We start from the raw sequence: 18618 nt of genomic DNA, 5'->3' as shown, positions 1-18618 counted from the left end.
TCTTCTGAAACGTCAGTAGGGGAAAGTTGGTGTCCCTCTTCAGGTCTAGGTGTTTCAGTAGACAGAGATGAAAGGAGTTTTGTTTGATCTCTATGTTCCAGTACCATGAATCAGTACATCAGGTCAGGAGGTGGTATGCAGTAGGTCCAGTGAAATGGACTCTCTCTGACGGTCTCCCAGTGGATCTGTACAAACACACAACGAATATTAAGAAGAGCGTAAGGTGGAGAGCCATTGTGGACCCCTACGCTCGCAAGGAGGCCAAGAGGATAAAATCAAGTCCTAAAGACGACACAATCCTTTTGTTCTCCTGAATTGGAACAGAATTTGTATCCACTATCACGTTCAGTAACTACATAAATTTAGATTATGACTATATAGACTCTGTGATAGTGGTGAAATATGTGCCGAACGTAATGATGACGCAGCAGTCATGTGTGTGATGACGCAGAGGTCATGTGTGTGATGACGCAGAGGTCATGTGTATGATGACGCAGAGGTCATGTGTGTGATGATGCAGGGGTCATGTGTGTGATGATGCAGAGGTCATGTGTGTGATGACGCAGAGGTCATGTGTGTGATGACGCAGAGGTCATGTGTGAGATGACCCAGAGGTCATGTGTGTGATGACGCAGAGGTCATGTGTGTGATGACGCAGAGGTCATGTGTGTGATGAGGCAGAGGTCATGTGTGTGATGAGGCAGAGGTCATGTGTGTGATGACGCAGAGGTCATGTGTGTGATGATGCAGAGGTCATGTGTGTGATGATGCAGAGGTCATGTGTGTGATGATGCAGAGGTCATGTGCGTGATGATGCAGAGGTCATGTGTGTGATGATGCAGAGGTCATGTGTGTGATGACGCAGAGGTCATGTGTGTGATGATGCAGAGGTCATGTGTGTGATGATGCAGAGGTCATGTGTGTGATGACGCAGAGTTCATGTGTGTGATGACGCAGAGGTCATGTGTGTGATGACGCAGAGGTCATGTGTGTGATGACGTAGAGGTCATGTGTGTGATGATGCAGATGTCATGTGTGTGATGATGCAGCGGTCATGTGTGTGATGATGCAGCGGTCATGTGTGATGATGCAGAGGTCATGTGTGTGATGATGCAGAGGTCATGTGTGTGATGATGCAGAGGTCATGTGTGTGATGATGCAGAGGTCATGTGTGTGATGATGCAGAGGTCATGTGTGTGATGATGCAGAGGTCATGTGTGTGATGACTCAGAGGTCATGTGTGTGATGACGCAGAGGTCATGTGTGTGATGACGCAGAGGTCATGTGTGTGATGATGCAGAGGTCATGTGCGTGATGATGCAGAGGTCATGTGCGTGATGATGCAGAGGTCATGTGTGTGATGATGCAGAGGTCATGTGTGTGATGACGCAGGGGTCATGTGTGTGATGATGCAGCGGTCATGTGTGTGATGACGCAGAGGTCATGTGTGTGATGACGCAGCGGTCATGTGTGTGATGACGCAGAGGTCATGTGTGTGATGACGCAGAGGTCATGTGTGTGATGACGCAGCGGTCATGTGTGTGATGACGCAGAGGTCATGTGTGTGATGACGCAGAGGTCATGTGTGTGATGAGGCAGAGGTCATGTGTGTGATGAGGCAGAGGTCATGTGTGTGATGACGCAGAGGTCATGTGTGTGATGATGCAGAGGTCATGTGTGTGATGATGCAGAGGTCATGTGTGTGATGATGCAGAGGTCATGTGCGTGATGATGCAGAGGTCATGTGTGTGATGATGCAGAGGTCATGTGTGTGATGACGCAGAGGTCATGTGTGTGATGATGCAGAGGTCATGTGTGTGATGATGCAGAGGTCATGTGTGTGATGACGCAGAGTTCATGTGTGTGATGACGCAGAGGTCATGTGTGTGATGACGCAGAGGTCATGTGTGTGATGACGTAGAGGTCATGTGTGTGATGATGCAGATGTCATGTGTGTGATGATGCAGCGGTCATGTGTGTGATGATGCAGCGGTCATGTGTGATGATGCAGAGGTCATGTGTGTGATGATGCAGAGGTCATGTGTGTGATGATGCAGAGGTCATGTGTGTGATGATGCAGAGGTCATGTGTGTGATGACTCAGAGGTCATGTGTGTGATGACGCAGAGGTCATGTGTGTGATGACGCAGAGGTCATGTGTGTGATGATGCAGAGGTCATGTGCGTGATGATGCAGAGGTCATGTGCGTGATGATGCAGAGGTCATGTGTGTGATGATGCAGAGGTCATGTGTGTGATGACGCAGGGGTCGTGTGTGATGATGCAGCGGTCATGTGTGTGATGACGCAGAGGTCATGTGTGTGATGACGCAGCGGTCATGTGTGTGATGACGCAGAGGTCATGTGTGTGATGACGTAGAGGTCGTGTGTGATGATGCAGATGTCATATGTGTGTGATGATGCAGCGGTCATGTGTGTGATGACGCAGAGGTCATGTGTGTGATGACTCAGAGGTCATGTGTGTGATGACGCAGAGGTCATGTGTGTGATGACGCAGAGGTCATGTGTGTGATGATGCAGAGGTCATGTTTGTGATGATGCAGAGGTCATGTGTGTGATGATGCAGAGGTCATGTGTGTGATGATGCAGAGGTCATGTGTGTGATGACGCAGGGGTCATGTGTGTGATGACGCAGAGGTCATGTGTGTGATGACGCAGAGGTCATGTGTGTGATGACGCAGCGGTCATGTGTGTGATGACGCAGAGGTCATGTGTGTGATGACGCAGAGGTCATATGTGTGTGATGACGCAGAAGTCATGTGTGTGATGACGCAGAGGTCATGTGTGTGATGACGCAGAGGTCATGTGTGTGATGATGCAGAGGTCATGTGTGTGATGATGCAGCGGTCATGTGTGTGATGACGCAGAGGTCATGTGTGTGATGACGCAGAGGTCATGTGTTTGATGACGCAGAGGTAATGTGTGTGATGACGCAGAGGTCATGTGTGTGATGACGCAGCGGTCATGTGTGTGATGATGCAGAGGTCATGTGTGTGATGATGCAGCGGTCATGTGTGTGATGATGCAGAGGTCATGTGTGTGATGATGCAGAGGTCATGTGTGTGATGATGCAGAGGTCATGTGTGTGATGATGCAGAGGTAATGTGTGTGATGATGCAGAGGTCATGTGTGTGATGATGCAGAGGTCATGTGTGTGTGATGATGCAGAGGTAATGTGTGTGATGATGCAGAGGTCATGTGTGTGATGATGCAGAGGTCATGTGTGTGATGATGCAGAGGTCATGTGTGTGAGGATGCATTAGAAGACATCCTAAATGCCTCCCAGTCTTCAGATGTCAACTAAACAGCTAACAGGCCTAACTTGCACTGGATATGTTAAAATGTCAGTTTCCATTTAACGAATCTAAGCAGTAGGCTACAGTTCAATTGACATGCCATTGGCCTATTTGAAGTCCCGTCTTGTGACTGTCAAATTTGTATAGCGCCTCACAATCATCACACCTAAAATAACCGCCACCATTTTCTTTTACCACTTCACCAAATATTTTCCAAAAATTACTTTTCTTTATCTTCAACTCTCCTTTCGCAGCTTTTGTCATATTGAATTGAACTTCGACAATGTCTGTTTTGCCTCCGTGAATTGACATCAACTTTTTCTGCCCGTTCCTAAAAGCATTATTTGGCGATTGGCTATGTAGGCTATTTGGCGCTCGTACAGTTAAGCCCGAAGCTTAAGCTTATGTGTAATACCAGATAGACTAAACATAATGAAAGAAAAACCTCAATGTAGCCTTTATAAATGGCCTTTTTTTAAAGGTATTGTTTCTCTCCGAGGGAGGGGCATACCATCAGTACCCAGGAGCCCCCTCCTCACGATGTACGGACAGGCTGTACCACTGGAGATGTCAGCAAAACCTGAAGATGGGTGGGGGGAAGAAGCTATGTAAACATGTATTACTGTCCATACAGAGCCTACAGAAAGTATTCACACCCCTCGACTTTTTCCACATTTTGTTGAGTTACAGTCTGAATTTAAAATAGATTGAGATGTGTCACTGGCCTACACAAAATACCCCATAATGTCAAAGCGGAATTATGTTTAGACATTTTTACTAATTAATGAAAAATGAAAAGCTGAAATGTCTTGAGTCAATAATAATTCAACCCCCTTGCTATGGCAAGCTTAAATAAGTTTAGGAGTAAATATTTGCTTCACAAGTCACATAATAAGTTGTATGGACAATAACAGTTTTTAACATTATTTTTTGAATGTACCCACACATACAATTATCTGTAAGGTCCCTCAGTCGAGCAGTGAATTCCAAACACAGATTCAACCACAAAGACCAGGGAGGTTTTCCAATGCCTCACAAAGAAGGGCACCTATTGGTAGATGGGTAAAAATAAAAAGCAGACATTGAATATCCCTTTGAGCATGGTGAAGTTATTAATTACACTTTTGACGGCGTATCAATACACTTTTTTACACTTTCGATGGTGTATCACCCAGTCACTACAAAGGGACCTTCCTAACTCAGTTTCCAAGAGGAAGGAAACCGCTCAGAGATTTCACCATGAGGCTAATGGTGACTTTAAAACAGTTAGAGTGGCTGTGATGGGAGAAAACTGAAGATGGATCAACAACATTGTAGTTACTCCACAATACTAACCTACAGTTGAAGTCTGAAGTTTACATACACCTTAGCCAAATACAGTTGGGCAAAAAAAAAAAATTGTCAGCCACCAATTGTGGCTGACTAGGGTAGCGGCAGGGTAGCTTAGTGGTTAGAGCATTGGACTAGTAACCGGAAGGTTGCAAGTTCAAATCTTCCGAGCTGAAAAAGTACAAATCTGTCATTCTGCCCCTGAACAGGCAGTTAACCCACTGTTCCTAAGCTGTCATTGAAAATAAGAATTTGTTCTTAACTGACTTGCCTAGTTAAATAAAGGTCAAATATTTTTTTTTTTAAGTTCTGCCACTTACAAAGATGAGAGAGGCCTGTAATTTTCATCATAGGTACACTTCAACTATGGACAGACAAAATGAGAAAAAGAAATCCAGAAAATCACATCGTTGGATTTTTTATGAATTTATTTGCATATTATTGTGGATAAAAGTATTTGGTCAATAACAAAAGTTTATCTCAATACTTTGTTATATACCCTTTGTTGGCAATGACAGAGGTCAAACATTTTCTGTAAGTCTTCACAAGGTTTTCACACACTGTTGCTGGTATTTTGGCCCATTCCTCCATGCAGATCTCCTCTAGAGCAGTGATGTTTTGGGGCTGTTGCTGGGCAAGACGGACTTTCAACACCCTCCAAAGATTTTCTATGGGGTTGAGATCTGGAGACTGGCTAGGCAACTCCAGGACCTTGAAATGCTTCTTACGAAGCCACTCCTTCGTTGCCCGGGCGGTGTGTTTGGGATCATTGTCATGCTGAAAGACCCAGCCACGTTTCATCTTCAATAACCTTGCTGATGGAATGAGGTTTTCACTCAAAATCTCACGATACATGGCCCCATTCATTCTTTCCTTTACACGGATCAGTCGTCCTGGTCCCTCTGCAGAAAAACAGTCCCAAAGCATGATGTTTCCACCCCCATGCTTCACAGTAGGTATGGTGTTTTTTGGATGCAACTCAGCATTCTTTGTCCTCCAAACACGACGAGTTTAGTTTTTACCAAAAAGTTATATTTTGGTTTCATCTGACCATATGACATTCTCTCAATCTTCTTCTGGATCATTCAAATGCTCTCTAGCAAACTTCAGACGGGCCTGGACATGTACTGTCTTAAGCAGGGGGACACGTCTGGCACTGCAGGATTTGAGTCCCTGGTGGCGTAGTGTGTTACTGATGGTAGGCTTTGTTACTTTGGTCCCAGCTCTCTGCAGGTCATTCACTAGGTCCCCACGTGTGGTTCTGGGATTTTTGCTCACCGTTCTTGTGATCATTTTGACCCCACGGGGTGAGATCTTGCATGGAGCCCCAGATCGAGGGAGATTATCAGTGGTCTTGTATGTCTTCCATTTCCTAATAATTGCTCCCACAGTTGATTTCTTCAAACCAAGCTGCTTACCTATTGCAGATTCAGTCTTCCCAGCCTGGTGCAGGTCTACAATTTTGTTTCTGGTGTCCTTTGACAGCTCTTTGGTCTTGGCCATAGTGGATTATTCCCCCTCATTTTGTCTGTCATAGTTGAAGTGTAGCTATGATGAAAATTACAGGCCTCTCTCATCTTTTTAAGTGGGAGAACTTGCACAATTGGTGGCTGACAATACTTTTTTGCCCCACTGTGTATTTAAACTCAGTTTCACAATTCCTGACATTTAATCCTTGTAAAATGTCCCTGTCTTAGGTCAGTTAGAATCACCACTTTATTTTAAGAATGTGAAATGTCAGAATAATAGTAGAGACAATTATTTATTTAAGCTTTTATTTATTTCATCACATTCCCAGTGGGTCAGAAGTTTACATACACTCAATTAGTATTTGGTAGCATTGCCTTAAAATTGTTTTACTTGGGTCAAATGTTTCGGGTAGCCTTCCACAAGCTTCCAACAATATGTTGGGTAAATTTGGGCCTTTCCTCCTGACAGAGCTGGTGTAACGGAGTCAGGTTTATAGGCCTCCTTGCTCACACATGCTTTTTCAGTTCTGCCAAAATAAATTCAATGGGATTGAGGTCAGGGCTTTGTGATGGCCACTCCAGTACCTTGACTTTGTTGTCCTTAAGCCATTTTGACAACTGGAAGTATGCTTGGGGTCATTGTCCATTTGGAAGACCCATTTGCGACCAAGCTTTAACTTCCTGACTAATGTCTCGAGATGTTGCTTCAATATATCCACATAATTTTACTTCCTCATGATTCCATCTATTTTGTGAAGTGCACCAGTCCCTCCTGCAGCAAAGCACCCCCACAACATGATGCTGCCACCTGTGCTTCATGTTTGGGATGGTGTTCTTCGGCTTGCAAGCCCCCCCCTTTTTCCTCCAAACATAACGATGGTCATTATAGCCAAACAGTTCTATTTTTGTTTCATCAGACCAGAGGACATTTCTCCAAAAAGTACAATCTTTGTCCCCATGTGCAGTTGCAAACCATAGTCTGGCTTTTTTATGGCAGTTTTGGAGCAGTGGCTTCCTCCTTGCTGAACGGCCTTTCAGGTTATGTCGATATAGGACTTGTTTTACTGTGGATATAGATACTTTGTACCTGTTTCCTCCAACATCTTCACAAGGTCCTTTGCTTTTGTTCTGGGATTGATTTGCACTTTTCGCACCAAAGTATGTTCATCTCTAGGAGACAGAACGCGTCTCCTTCCTGAGCGGTATGACAGCTGCGTGGTCCCATGGTGTTTATACTTGCGTACTATTGTTTGTGCAGATGAATGTGGTACCTTGAGGCATTTGATAACTGCTCCCAAATATGAACTAGACTTGTGGATTTCTACAAAAAAAAATTTGAGGTCAGAAGCCTCTAAAGCCATGACATAATCTGGAATGAAAATTATGATTAAATACAGAACAATACATTTTCAAACATTTCTAAAATCATGTTTCCACTGTTATTATGGGGTATCGTGTGTAGATTTGTGTGATAATATTTTTTTGAAATACTTTTTGAACTCAAGCTGCAAGAACAAAATGTGGAGTAAGTCAAAGGGTATGAATACTTTCTGAAGGCTCTGTACAATGCTAGTGGGGAGGTGGTATGTTTCATAGTGGTGGTAGGTGGAAGACCTAGGTTGTTACCATCCCGCAGGTTAAGCTCAGATCTGTTATGTCTGTTTTGGTGTCTGTAGGGTCTGATGGAGATTTGGTTTGGTTAGAGAGGTTGATGCTTTGAGCGTCTATCATAGCAAGTTTGGGAGTTATTCAAAAGGGGTATTAGATCGGTGGTCACTCACCAGCATTTCGACCAGAAATTAGAATTAGAATTCCCTGATCCTTTGTTTGAACTTCCCGGGGCAATTCCATTCATCCCGGGGCTGCTCTATGTCACCGTCCCCGTGGAAGAGGAACAAGGAGTGGGCTGTTAGACTCCGGAGGCATGCATGCCATCCACCGCTTCCAAGAACTTGCGAACTTTGAGTCCCTGACAATAAAGTAGACAAGCTCAGGGCAGGATCTCCTTCCAAAAAGACATAGGGGCTGTGTAACATACTCTGTTTTACGGGATCATGGTTCTCCGGATATACTGTCACCGTCCACTCAGCCAGCAGGGTTCTCTGTTCATGGCTTGGACAGGTAGAAGGTGTATGTTTCATGATTAACTACTCATGGTGTGACTGTGGTAACGTACAGGAACTCAAGTCCTTTTGTTCTCCTGATTTGGAATACCTCAACAAATGCTGACCGCATTACCTCCCAAGATAATTTTCTTCGGTCATTGTCATGGCTGTGTTCACCCCAAGCCAACATCGCATTGGCTTTCAAGGAACTACACTGGACTTGGTGCAAACTGGAAACCGCATATCCTGAGGACACATTTATTGTAGCTCGGGACTTCACTAAAGAAAATCTTAGGAAAACTCAACTGAAGTTTTATCAACACATTTCCTGTGGTACTCGCTCATCGAGCACTCCTGACCATTGCTACTCCCCCTTCTGGGACAGCTACAAGGCCCTCCCCTGCCCTCCCTTCGGCAGATCAGATCACGTCTCTATTTTGTTCCTCCCCCATAAGCAGAAATGTAAATCAGGACACACCCGTGGTAAGGACTGTTCAACGTTGGTCTGACCAATCGGAATCTATGCTTCAAGATTGTTTTGATCAATCACACACACTCTGAAATGTTCCGGGCTGCCTCTGAGAATAGTATTGACATATACACTGGCCGTGTCCGAATACACATACTAGTGTACTACATACATAAACACATTTTGCCTGTACCATACAGCTGTACCAAAACGAATGGCGGAAGTTAACGCAATCGCGCATTAGATGAGTACTATTTTTGAAACTTCACATACTATAAAACTTTGTTTTTCACATACTGTTTAGTACGCTAGTATGGGTATTCAGCCATTGACTCTGTGACTGAGTTAATCAGTGCATAGAGGATGTTGTTCCCACTGACTATTAGAACCAAAAACCATCTATAGATTGTCGGCATTCACTGACGCCTTGCTCTCGGACAAGCTAAACAACTTCACCCACTGAGGAAAATACAGAGCTGCCGACGTGGGCCACCTCCGCACAAAGACCATGAGCTCTCGTTCTCCATGGCCGACCTGAGTAAGAAATGTAAGGTAAGCATGTTATCCCTCGCAGGGCTGCTGGCCCAGACGGCATCCCAAGCCGCATCCTCAGAGCATGTGCAGACCAGCTGGACGACACAGCCTACAAGGAGGTGGTCAGGCCCCTGGCTACTGTAAGTCGCTCTGGATAAGAGCATCTGCTAAATTACAAAATTCTACAAATAAATAAAACTGAAATGGTCAATCCACACAGAGAGTGTAGTGGAGGAGGCGCAACAGCATCTCTTCAACCTCAAAAGGCTAAAAGTAATTTGGCTTGGCCCCTAAGACCCTCACCTTCTACAGATGCACCATTGAGAGCATCCTGTCGGGCTGTACCACCGCCTGGTACAGCATTTGCACCGTCCGCAACCACAGGGCTCTACAGAGGGCGGTGCGGTCAGTCCAACGCAGCACCGAGGGGAGGGAACACTGCCTGTCCTCCAAGACATCTACAGCATCTGGTGTCACAGAAAGGCCATGACAATCATCAAGGATTTCAACCACCCGAGCCACAGCCTCTTCACCCCACTTCCATCTAGAAGGCGGAGACATAACAGGTGCATCAAAACTGCAACTGAAAGACTGAAAAACAGCTTCCATCTCTAGGCCATCAGACTGTTAAATAGTCAACACTAGTACCCTGCACTGAACTTAGTCACAGTTACTAGCCGGCTAACACCCGGTACTCTACCCTGCAACTTAGAGACTGCTGCCCTATGTAAATAGTAATTGAACACCGGTCACTTTAATTATATTTACGTACAGTTTTACCCTCTTCATATGTATATACTGTATTCTAGTCAAGGCTCATCATATACTGTCCATACACACCATAATATACAGTGCATTCTGAAAGCATTCAGACCCCTTGACTTTTTCCACATTTTGTTAAGTTACAGCCTTATTCTAAAATGGATTATTAAATTAATCTACACACAATACCCCATAATGACAAAGCAAAAACAGTTTGACATTTTGGCAAATTGATCACATTTGAAATACAGTACCAGTGAAACGTTTGGACACACCTACTCATTCCAGGGTTTTGATCTCTACATACAGTACCAGTGAAACGTTTGGACACACCTACTCATTCCAGGGTTTTGATCTCTACATACAGTACCAGTGAAACGTTTGGACACACCTACTCATTCCAGGGTTTTGATCTCTACATACAGTACCAGTGAAACGTTTGGACACACCTACTCATTCCAGGGTTTTGATCTCTACATACAGTACCAGTGAAACGTTTGGACACACCTACTCATTCCAGGGTTTTGATCTCTACATACAGTACCAGTGAAACGTTTGGACACACCTACTCATTCCAGGGTTTTGATCTCTACATACAGTACCAGTGAAACGTTTGGACACACCTACTCATTCCAGGGTTTTGATCTCTACATACAGTACCAGTGAAACGTTTGGACACACCTACTCATTCAAGGGTTTTTCTTTCTATTTTAGATTCTTCAAAGTAGCCACCCTTTGCCTTGACATTTTTGCACACTCTTGGAATTCTTACAACCAGCTTCACCTAGAATGCTTTTCCAACAGTCTTGAAGGAGTTCCCACGTGCTGAAGACATGTTGGCTGCTTTTCCTTCACTCTGCAGTCCAACTCATCCAAAACCATCTCAATTGGGTTGAGGTCAGGTGATTGCGGAGGCCAGGTCATCTGATGCAGCCCTCCATCACTCTCCTTCTTGGTCAAATAGGCCTGGAGGTGTCCTCGGTCATTGTCCTGTTGAAAAACAAATGATAGTCCCACTAAGCTCAAACTAGATGGGATGGCATATCGCTGCATAATGCTGTGGTAGCCATGCAGGTTAAGTGTGCCTTGAATTCTAAATAAATCGCTGACAGTGTCACCAGCAAAGCACCCCCACGCCATTACACCTCCTCCATGCTTCACGGTTGGTACCACACATGCAGAGATCATCCATTCCCCTACTCTGCGTCTCACAAAGACACAAAAATCGAAAGTTTGGACTCATCAGAACAAAGGAAAGATTTCTACCGGTCTAATGTCCATTGCTCGTGTTTCTTGGCCCAAGAAAGTCTCTTCTTCTTATTGGTGTCCTTTAGTAGTGGTTTCTTTGCATGAAGACCTGGTTCATGCAGTCTCCTCTGAACAGTTGATGTTGAAATGTGTCTGTTACTTGAACTTTGTGAAGCATTTATTTGAGCTGCAATCTGAGGTGCAGTTAACTCTAATAAACTTGTCCTCTGCAGCAGAGGTAACTCGGTCTTCCTTTCCTGTGGCGGTTCTCATGAGAGCCAGTTTCATCATAGTGCTTAATGGTTTTTGCGACTGCACTTGAAGAAACGTTCAAAGTTCCTGAAATTTTCCAGACTGACTGACCTTCATATCTTAAAGTAATGATGGACTGTCGTTTCTCTTTGCTTATTTGAGCTGTTCTTGCCATAATATGGATTTGGTCTTTTACCAAATGGGGCTATCTTCTGTGTACCACCCCTACCTTGTCACAACACAACTGATGATTGGCTCAAACACATTAAGAAAACAAATCCAATCCACAAATGTACTTTTAACAAGGGACACCTGTTCATTGAAATATGCATTCCAGGTGAAGTGTGCAAATTTGTCATCAAGGCAAAGGGTGGCTACTTTTAAGAATCTCAAATGTAATCATATATTTTGATTTGTTTAACAGTTTTTTTGTTACTACATGATTCCAAATGTGATATTTCATAGTTTTGATGTCTTCACTACTATTCTACAATGTAGAAAATAGAAAAATAATGAAACTTTTGACTGGTACTGTAAGTATTCAGACCCTTTACTCAGTACTTTGTTGAAGACTCCATGACTATTTCCACATTTTGTTACATTACAGACTTATTCTAAAATGGATACAATAAAAACAATCCTGAAATATCTACACACAATAGCCCATAATGACAACGCAAAAACAGATTTAGACAATTTTGCAAATGTATTAAAAATGAAAACATGTCAGAGCAAAAACCAAGCCATGAGGTCAACGGAATTGTCCGTAGAGCTACGAGACAGGATGGTGTCCTGCAGCATTGAAGATCCCCAAGAACACAGTAGCCTCCATCATTCTTAAATGGAAGAAGTTGGGAACCATCAAGACTCTTCCTAGAGCTGGCCGCCCAGACAAACTGAGCAATCAGGAGAGAAGGGCCTTGGTCAGGGATGTGACCAAGAACCTATTGGTCACTCTGACAGAGCTCTGGAGTTCCTCTGTGGAGATTGGAGAACCTTCCAGAAGCACAACCATCTCTGCAGCACTCCACCAATCAGGCCTTTATGGAAGAGTGACCAGACCTAAAGACTCTCAGACCATGAGAAACACGATTCTCTGGTCTGATGAAACCAACTCCTTGGCCTGAATGCCAACTGGAGGAATGGTGCCAGGTCTGGAGGAAACCTGGCACCATCCCTACTGTGAAGCATGGTGGTGGCAGCATAATGCTGTGGGATGTTTTTCAGCGGCAGGGACTGGGAGATTAGTCAGGATCGAGGCAAAAATGTATGAGATTCTTGATGAAAACCTGCTCCAGAGCGCTCAGGTCCTCAGACTGGGGCGAAGGTTCACCTTCCAACAGGAAAACGACCCTAAGCACACAGCCAAAACGCAGGAGTGGCTTCGGGACAAGTCTCTGAATGTCCTTGAGTGGCCCTGCCAGAGCCTGGACTTGAAACTGAACATCTCAGAAGAGACTTGAAAATAGCGGTGCAGTGACGCTCCTCATCCAACCTGACAGAGCTTGAAAGGATCTGCAGAGAAGAATGGGAGAAACTCGCCAAATACAGGGGTGCCAAGCTTGTGGCGTCATACCCAAGAAGACTCGAGGCTGTAATCACTGCCAAAGGTGCTTCAACAAAGTACTGAGTTAAGGGTCTGAATACTTATGTAAATGTAATATTTCCGTTTGTAATTTTTTATACATGTGAAAATAAAAAATAAAATAAAACGTTACATTGTCACTATGGGGTATTGTGTGTAGATTGATGAGGGGAATTTTTTTAATCCATTTTAGAATAAGGCTGAAACGTAACAAAATGTGGAAAAAGTCAAGGGGTCTGAACACTTTCCGAAGGCACTGTATTTATACACCGAACAGATATTCCTGAATTTCTTTCTTTTAATTTCTTTGGATTTGTATGTATTGCTTTGTAATGTTAGGTATTACTGCACTGTTGGAGCTAGAAACATAAGCATGCAGGATTTCACAGTAAGCATAACATCTGCAAAATATATGTCAACGATCAAAACATTTTTATTTGAATGATGAAATGATTGTAACAGTATTTTAGGATTATAAAAGACATTGGCTTTACCTCTGGCCAACAGTAACAACCCCCATTATTTTATTTAACCTTTATTTAACCAGGAAGGGCTCATTGAGATTAAAATATATTTTTCAAGAGCGCCCTGGTCAAGATAGGCAGCACCAAGTCATTACAAAAAAATTACAGACAGACGACATGAAAAACTAGTAAAAACCATTGAATTCACAAGAGTATAAAACAGCAAATGAAAAGGTTTTTGTTGAAAACAATGCCTTCAACTGAAATGTGTCTTCCGCATTTAACCCAACCCCTCTGAATCAGAGAGGTGCAGGGGGCTGCCTTAATCGACATCCAAGTCTTCGAGGCCCGGTGAACAGTGGGTTAACTGCCTTGCTCAGGGGCAGAAAGACAGATTTTTACCTTGTCAGCTCAGGGATTCAATCCAGAAACCTTCCGGTTACTGGCCCAACGCTCTAGACACTAGGCCACCTGCCGCCGCACCTTTGGCAGCAATTACAGCCAAGTCTTCTTGGGTATGACGCTACAGGAAGAGTCTTGATGGTTCCAAACTTCTTCCATTTAAGAATGATGGAGGCCACTGTGTTCTTGGGGACCTTCAATGCTGCAGAAAATGATTGGTACCCTTCCCCAGATCTGTGCCTCGACACAATCCTGTCTCTACGGACAATTCCTTCGACCTCATGGCTTGGTTTCTGCTCTGACATGCACTATCATCTGTGGGACCTTATACAGACAGGTATGTGCCTTTCCAAATCATGTCCAATCAATTGAGTTTACCACAGGTGGACTCCAATCAAGTTGTAGAAACATATTAAGGATGATCAATGGAAACAGGATGTACTTGAACTCAATTTCGAGTCTCATAAAGGGTCTGAATACTTATGTAAATAAGACGTCGGTTTTTCATTTTTAATACAGTTGCAAAAATGTATAAAAACCTGTTGACTTTGTTATTATGGGGTGTTGTGTGTAGGTTAATGAGGACTTTGTTATTATGGGGTGTTGTGTGTAGATTAATGAGGACTTTGTTATTACGGGGTGTTGTGTGTAGATTAATGAGGACTTTGTTTGTTATTATGGGGTGTTGTGTGTAGATTAATGAGGACTTTGTTTGTTATTATGGGGTGTTGTGTGTAGGTTAATGAGGACTTTGTTATTATGGGGTGTTGTGTGTAGATTAATGAGGACTTTGTTATTATGGGGTGTTGTGTGTAGATTAATGAGGACTTTGTTTGTTATTATGGGGTGTTGTGTGTAGATTAATGAGGACTTTGTTATTATGGGGTGTTGTGTGTAGATTAATGAGGACTTTGTTATTATGGGGTGTTGTGTGTAGATTAATGAGGACTTTGTTATTATGGGGTGTTGTGTGTAGATTAATGAGGACTTTGTTATTACGGGGTGTTGTGTGTAGATTAATGAGGACTTTGTTATTATGGGGTGTTGTGTGTAGATTAATGAGGACTTTTTTATTGAATACATTTAGAATAAGGCTGTAACGTAACAAAATGTGGAAAAAGTGAAGGGGTCTGAATACTTTCCGAATGCACTGTTTATACTTTATATATAAGCAGTATATGAAGCAGTATATGAAACGCATTATTGTCACCACATGTTTCCTACAAGTGCTAAATGTACCATTACCTTGAGGCCAGGGTCCTCCCATAGAGTCTATAGGAGGTGCAGGAGAGAAGCAGCTCATCCTCCCTGATCACAGTCACAGTGTTGTGTACCGGGCCTGAGGGGAGCAGTGTTGTGTCCAGGCCTGAGGGGAGCAGTGTTGTGTCCAGGCCTGAGGGGAGCAGTGTTGTGTCCAGGCCTGAGGGGAGCAGTGTTGTGTCCAGGCCTGAGGGGAGCAGTGTTGTGTCCAGGCCTGAGGGGAGCAGTGTTGTGTCCAGGGGCTAAGGGGAGCAGTGTTGTGTCCAGGCCTGAGGGGAGCAGTGTTGTGTCCAGGCCTGAGGGGAGCAGTGTTGTGTCCAGGCCTGGGGGTAGCAGTGTTGTGTCCAGGCCTGAGGGGAGCAGTGTTGTGTCCAGGCCTGAGGGGAGCAGTGTTGTGTCCAGGCCTGAGGGGAGCAGTGTTGTGTCCAGGGCTAAGGGGAGCAGTGTTGTGTCCAGGCCTGAGGGGAGCAGTGTTGTGTCCAGGCCTGAGGGGAGCAGTGTTGTGTCCAGGCCTGAGGGGAGCAGTGTTGTGTCCAGGCCTGAGGGGAGCAGTGTTGTGTCCAGGCCTGAGGGGAGCAGTGTTGTGTCCAGGCCTGAGGGGAGCAGTGTTGTGTCCAGGCCTAAGGGGAGCAGTGTTGTGTCCAGGCCTGAGGGGAGCAGTGTTGTGTCCAGGCCTGAGGGGAGCAGTGTTGTGTCCAGGCCTGAGGGGAGCAGTGTTGTGTCCAGGCCTAAGGGGAGTAGTGTTGTGTCCAGGCCTGAGGGGAGCAGTGTTGTGTCCAGGCCTGAGGGTAGCAGTGTTGTGTCCAGGCCTGAGGGGAGCAGTGTTGTGTCCAGGCCTGAGGGGAGCAGTGTTGTGTCCAGGCCTGAGGGGAGCAGTGTTGTGTCCAGGCCTGAGGGGAGCAGTGTTGTGTCCAGGCCTGAGGGGAGCAGTGTTGTGTCCAGGCCTGAGGGGAGCAGTGTTGTGTCCAGGCCTGAGGGGAGCAGTGTTGTGTCCAGGCCTGAGGGGAGCAGTGTTGTGTCCAGGCCTAAGGGGAGCAGTGTTGTGTCCAGGCCTGAGGGGAGCAGTGTTGTGTCCAGGCCTGAGGGGAGCAGTGTTGTGTCCAGGCCTAAGGGGAGCAGTGTTGTGTCCAGGCCTAAGGGGAGCAGTGTTGTGTCCAGGCCTGAGGGGAGCAGTGTTGTGTCCAGGCCTGAGGGTAGCAGTGTTGTGTCCAGGCCTGAGGGTAGCAGTGTTGTGTCCAGGCCTGAGGGGAGCAGTGTTGTGTCCAGGCCTGAGGGGAGCAGTGTTGTGTCCGGGCCTGAGGGTAGCAGTGTTGTGTCCAGGCCTGAGGGGAGCAGTGTTGTGTCCAGGCCTGAGGGGAGCAGTATTGTGTACCGGGCTGAGGGGAGCAGTGTTGTGTACCGGGCTGAGGGGAGCAGTGTTGTGTACCGGGCTGAGGGGAGCAGTGTTGTGTCCAGGCCTGAGGGGAGCAGTGTTGTGTCCAGGCCTGAGGGGAGCAGTGTTGTGTCCAGGCCTGAGGGTAGCAGTGTTGTGTCCAGGGCTAAGGGGAGCAGTGTTGTGTACCGATCTGAGGGGAGCAGTGTTGTGTCCAGGCCTGAGGGGAGCAGTGTTGTGTCCAGGCCTGAGGGGAGCAGTGTTGTGTACCGATCTGAGGGGAGCAGTGTTGTGTGCAGGCCTGAGGGGAGCAGTGTTGTGTCCTGGCCTGAGGGGAGCAGTGTTGTGTGCAGGCCTGAGGGGAGCAGGGCTGAGGGTAGCAGTGTTGTGTCCAGGCCTGAGGGGAGCAGTGTTGTGTCCAGGCCTGAGGGGAGCAGTGTTGTGTCCAGGCCTGAGGGGAGCAGTGTTGTGTGCAGGCCTGAGGGGAGCAGTGTTGTGTACCAGGCTGAGGAGAGCAGTGTTGTGTCCAGGCCTGAGGGGAGCAGTGTTGTGTCCAGGCCTGAGGGGAGCAGTGTTGTGTGCAGGCCTGAGGGGAGCAGTGTTGTGTCCAGGCCTGAGGGGAGCAGTGTTGTGTCCAGGCCTGAGGGGAGCAGTGTTGTGTCCAGGCCTGAGGGGAGCAGTGTTGTGTCCAGGCCTGAGGGGAGCAGTGTTGTGTCCTGGCCTGAGGGGAGCAGTGTTGTGTGCAGGCCTGAGGGGAGCAGGGCTGAGGGGACCAGTGTTGTGTCCAGGCCTGAGGGGAGCAGTGTTGTGTACCGGGCTGAGGGGAGCAGTGTTGTGTCCAGGCCTGAGGGGAGCAGTATTGTGTCCAGGCCTGAGGGGAGCAGTGTTGTGTCCAGGCCTGAGGGGAGCAGTGTTGTGTCCAGGCCTGAGGGGACCAGTGTTGTGTCCAGGCCTGAGGGGAGCAGTGTTGTGTACCGGGCTGAGGGGAGCAGTGTTGTGTCCAGGCCTGAGGGGAGCAGTGTTGTGTCCAGGCCTGAGGGGAGCAGTGTTGTGTCCAGGCCTGAGGGGAGCAGTGTTGTGTCCAGGCCTGAGGGGAGCAGTGTTGTGTGCAGGCCTGAGGGGAGCAGTGTTGTGTCCAGGCCTGAGGGGAGCAGTGTTGTGTACCGATCTGAGGGGAGTAGTGTTGTGTCCAGGCCTGAGTGTAGCAGTGTTGTGTCCAGGGCTAAGGGGAGCAGTGTTGTGTACCGATCTGAGGGGAGCAGTGTTGTGTCCAGGCCTGAGGGGAGCAGTGTTGTGTCCAGGCCTGAGGGGAGCAGTGTTGTGTCCAGGCCTGAGGGGAGCAGTGTTGTGTCCTGGCCTGAGGGGAGCAGTGTTGTGTGCAGGCCTGAGGGGAGCAGTGTTGTGTCCTGGCCTGAGGGGAGCAGTGTTGTGTGCAGGCCTGAGGGGAGCAGTGTTGTGTGCAGGCCTGAGGGGAGCAGGGCTGAGGGTAGCAGTGTTGTGTCCAGGCCTGAGGGGAGCAGTGTTGTGTCCAGGCCTGAGGGGAGCAGTGTTGTGTCCAGGCCTGAGGGGAGCAGTGTTGTGTACCGGACTGAGGGGAGCAGGGCTGAGGGTAGCAGCGATGGGGTCCTCTGGGTCCAGACAGGGGGTCTGGGCCGTCAGCCTCCACACTGCCAGCTCCTCAGCCCGTCTCTGGTTCTCCTCAGAGAGAGACTGCAGTTCAGTCTGCAGCGCCACCACCTGGACAGGAGGAGAGAGAGCGAGAGAGACAAATAACATTCAGGATTTATTCAAAATACATTTATTCAAAATAGCTAGCTCGATTAAAGCCTTCTGTAGTAGGGTTTTTGGACAACCACATGCTTAAGATATGGGGGGAAATTGTTCAAGTATTTATGGTAACTTTGATAACTACATTCACAGTAGGATTTAGAGTATAGAAACCTACCTGCTTCTCTAGGCAGGTGATCTGGAGTGGAGCCAGTGGAGTAGTGTCTAATAGATAATCCTTCCCCTCTCCTCTCATCCCTAGCTCCTCTCTCCCCCTCTCCTTCCC

Source organism: Oncorhynchus kisutch, linkage group LG15 (genome assembly GCF_002021735.2).
Source record: "Oncorhynchus kisutch isolate 150728-3 linkage group LG15, Okis_V2, whole genome shotgun sequence".
NCBI classification, from domain to species: Eukaryota; Metazoa; Chordata; class Actinopteri; order Salmoniformes; family Salmonidae; genus Oncorhynchus; species Oncorhynchus kisutch.
Note: the sequence above shows the minus strand (reverse complement) of the source record.